Raw genomic sequence first — 4,560 nt, forward strand, 5'->3', positions numbered from 1 at the left:
ATAAAGAGAAAATAAGACAAAATATAATATTAAAAACTGCTTTTATTTGTGGTGCTTATGCTGAAAAAAATGGACAACAGTTAAGTATTTATAGAGAACTGTGCTAAGCATGTTGCAACCATTTTTTCTGAAATAAAAATGAAAATACTATAATGTTGTTTCCTCCTGAGAACTTTTTCTTCCTTCTGAAGCTTCCCCATGACTGAAACACACAACTCCAAGGATATAAAACATTCACTGAACATAGTTCTGTCTGCTTTATTTTTCTTTGCATATGTGTAATGGCAATATAGTTGAAAGGCAGTATGTATAAAATGTATACTGGCAGGAGAAAGGTTAATGTTTTGAAATTTCTTTTAGATGTTTATTAACACAGTGAAAAACACTAATGGAATACATATACTTGCTATGGGAAGCAAGTACTGGATAATCTGGACCTCTGATGATGTAAGAAAACAGTAGATTCACCAGTTTTATTCTCCTGTGGATTTATATCGGCCTAACAAAAGGCAGTAGTTTCCTAAGTATTCCATGTTTAGTTGACTCTGATATGTGGAAGTAAGTACTGCATTGACACCGTCTTGGAAGCAGTTTGGACAGAACGAGAGGATTTTTTAGTGAATGGTGTCAGGAGGCCACATTGTGGGTCAGAATGATTCTTTCATGGGAAGAACTCTGGAACTGAGAACTTCACCTGGGACAAAGTGTTTCTCCAGCTGATTTCCCATCATTTAAATAATTGTTCTTTGTGCATGAAACCATCTTCACCATTTGACAGTGGAAAACATTCAGATTTCATAGTCACTGAGAAAAATGTGGATACACTTCTATTGTGAAATGTGGCAACAGGAAAGTTATTTGTGAAAAGCAATAAACATTTGGCTTATATGAATGATACAAAGCTGACAGGATCTTGTGTAAGAGCAGAGTTCAGTGACTCGACATTTTACATGTGAAATGGGTGACTAGGTTCAGGATAATTTTCTCTTTAGACCAAGTAGAAGCGTTCAAACCCACTAACATTTTGTGACTTTTCCCTGTCCAGCAAATGAAAAAAGGGCATTTGTTGTTCTCATGTTGTCGCTTTTAGGGTGGATTAGTCATCAGGAAGCCATTAGAAAAGTGAGTGGAGGTTACAGGGCTGGGTGGAGAGAATGAACTTGCTCAGTAATGCAGAATTAATTTGGATGTGCATTGGAGAGAGACCACAAAAGTGTGAGACATCTGCATTGCCTGGGTGGGCAAATAATGATGACACAAGGAAATCTCTGTGGGGACACTGTAGGTTTCTGAGTCACTGATCCAGGACACTGTAGCTCTGCTAAGTGTTTTGCATCTCCCAGCTGTTTACAGGGCATGAATTTGTGTGATCTGTTGCATGTGTTCCATATTCAGCAGATTATAATCAAGTTGTTAAACTGAAATGAAAAATAAGCAACACACAAATGTTATTTTAAAGCTAGCTTTTGGGAGTTCTGCTGCCCTTAGCAAAACGCCAGTGACCAGCAAAAGTTTCCTTCTTCTGCAATAATGCTGCTAATAATATTATTTGTGGGTATTGAAACTAAATAACCAGCATGGTAGCAGAATGTAAGCTGATAAAATGATCATCATTTGACACTCTTTTTCTTTGTAGCCTTTTAGTGGTGTACACACACACACAAACATACATAGACATAGATACACACATATATTATTGACAGCTGGGGAGGAGATCCATGACAAGTTAATCCTGAACTAGCTAAATGAAAGAAATTTTTAAGCTCATGCCAGTTTTTCTTCCTTCTATCCAAAATCAGCCAGTTCAGGATGGTTGTTTGCCTGGCTGGTTGTTTTTGTTGAGGAAAAAGTCTTAGGGTTGTTGTTGGGGTTTTTTCTGTGCTGGAATTTTTGTGTGTGTGGTGGGGGGTGTGTGTGGGTTTTTTTTAAGCTTTGCGCTTTGTGAATAACTAAAAAAAAAAAAACTATTTGAATTAGAAAGGAGAGAGTGTAGCCAAAATTATGGCTAAAATCTACCACCTGGACTGTGAGACAAACTCAGCCCCAGGTTACCTGCAATCCAAATAGGCAAATGTGTGAAGGAAACAGGCTTTGAAAGAAAAAGCGACTTTGCTGCTGCTGCTAGAAGCAAGGTTCGGTCTTCCAACAGAACAGCTGTCTTCCTGCTGACCTCTGCCTGCCCAAAAAAAACCCTGATTTTCAGCCAGACCTAGAGCTAAAGTGGATGTCTCTCTGAGGCAATGCACAATCTGTATGTTATACAGCAGTACACCATCTCATATTAGTAATGTATGCATTTCCTTGCACCATGTTAGAATAGTGATTCTCAAGCCCTCATTCATTAGGCAGGCACAGAACTCTCTGTCCTATTGTTGACCCTTTTCATGCTGTTTCAGGAGTGACTGAAGTGCCTCAAACAGCATTAAGCAGATAAAACTCTCTTTGAGTTCTCATGTGTGACAATATGATTACACGTGTAATTTTGTACTGAAGTGATTTGTTAGTTGCTCCTGGATCCCAAATACTCCCATGTTTACAAACCCTAGTGCTCTTGTTGTTTTTTTGTTTTGGGTAGCTTCCACTTACCAGACAAGGAGAGGGGTGTTTGTGCTCAACAATGTGTAAATTTTGTATAAGGTTACATAAGGAGTTTATAAGAGATTTATAAATTTGAATGTATTCTGACTATATACTCTAACTATGCACTGGCACAGGTTGCCTGGAGAGGTGGTGTAATCTCCATCTGTGGAGATCTTCAAAATCTGTGGAGATCTGGACATGGTCCTGGGCAACCTGCCATAGGTGGCCCTGCTTGTGCAGGTGTGTTGGACAAGGTGACCTCCAGAGGTCCCTTCCAGTCTCAAGCAGTCCGTGACTCTGCGTAACTGACAGACAAAACAAATTAGTTCTGTCCTTCCTAAGGAGCATATGATATACAGAGGGAAGACAGACAAAAAGACAAGGTAGAAAAGGGTTGAATGAATTGTAGTTTCATTTCTCTTGTATTTACAACGCAATGTAATGAAGGTTGCTACACAAATCCCAAGGAATTCCAAGATGGGAACGTGGTTTTCTTGAAATGTCATGGTAATAATGAGCTTGATTTTGTTTTCCTGAGCTGGCAATTTTATTTTCTACCAAAGCAGAAGTTTTACCACCCTACTTCCAGTTTTGGTTTCCTACCCAAATTCATATTGGCTTATGTGACCAAGAAAACATTTGATCTCATGAGATGCTGAGGTCTCCTTTATCAGCCACTGAAATTGAAACACAGCAGTGCTGTGAATATTAATGAATGGGAAAAGACTCCTCACTGTCTCTTTACAGAACCAGACTCCATGGTTTAAAAAACAAACTATAACACCTTTTCATAGCTATAGAAGTAGCTATGCATAAAGGGGAGCAATGGACCACTAGCCTTAATAATTCTGTTTTCAATGACTTTGAGATCTTAATTTTTCATTCCTCTTGATGCAATTTTTTAAAAGAATTTGGACATTGAATAAGTGATTCATGTGAGGGAGTAATTACTTTTCCTAGAGGTGAAGAATAAAAAGGAGAGCAATAGTAACCAAAGTAATGAGAGCTAGAATCTGGAAACCATGAAATGCAGTGTTTGTGTAAACCTGATGAGAACAGATCCTTTAATCAGAAGTAGAGCATGAAAAATTCTTTTGGAAGCAGACACAAGGAAGCCATGTTTAAACTCTTGCTCCTGAAAGATTTTTTCCCTGAAGCAGATTTGAAAAGGAAGAGGAGGGAGTGACAAGTGGTTCCATATGACTTTTTCTGGAAATTACATTTTTTTCCCCAAGACCGTCTCTGCTGAAATCTATTTCCTCTTATGGAGCTGCCTCAACTACTGTTCTATATTAAGGAGCCAGGTGTTCTCCTTAGTATGTTTTGAATAAATGGCAGAGTATTTCTAAAAGACAATTTCATTTCTACTTTGTCATATTTATTTGATCTGTTCCTGTTTCAAACTGATGACTTGGCTAATCCAAAATCAAAAGGCCTACACTGAGCACTCTCAGCTCTTGTTGGCTTTAATTAAAATTTCAAACTGATGTTATCTTCCAAGAGAAAGGTGATGTTTATAGCATTCTTTCCTATTAATTAAATTAGGATGGATTTCCCCACTGTGGTAAGCTGCTGCCTGGCAATCCCATTCTGTTCAGCTCTTGTGATGCAGTGTCACCGTTCCCCAGGTTAACAGAATGCAGGGACAACACAGGAGATGTACTCTGGCCCATATAGGCCTGTGGAAACACCTAGTAAACCACAAATCATGTGGTCAGTCAGACAACAGGTCTACTCCCATGACCATCTGCATGAGTCTCTGAGTGTGTATCAAAATAAGAACAAGAGGTAATCTATTATTTTTTCACTTCTGCAGGACTTTTACATGTTTGCAGTGACATGGGCTTGCAGAACACACTGGAAAAAGAGGAGTAGTGTATGAACTGATTCTGTAACATTGCCTGATGCTGATCAGGTAGTGTTGTATCCTCGCTGCAGTAATTTTAGTGCTGCCTTCTTTGAGAAATGTTGGAGATAAGT

This window comes from Columba livia, chromosome Z (assembly GCF_036013475.1).
Source record: "Columba livia isolate bColLiv1 breed racing homer chromosome Z, bColLiv1.pat.W.v2, whole genome shotgun sequence".
In the NCBI taxonomy this organism is placed as follows: Eukaryota; Metazoa; Chordata; class Aves; order Columbiformes; family Columbidae; genus Columba; species Columba livia.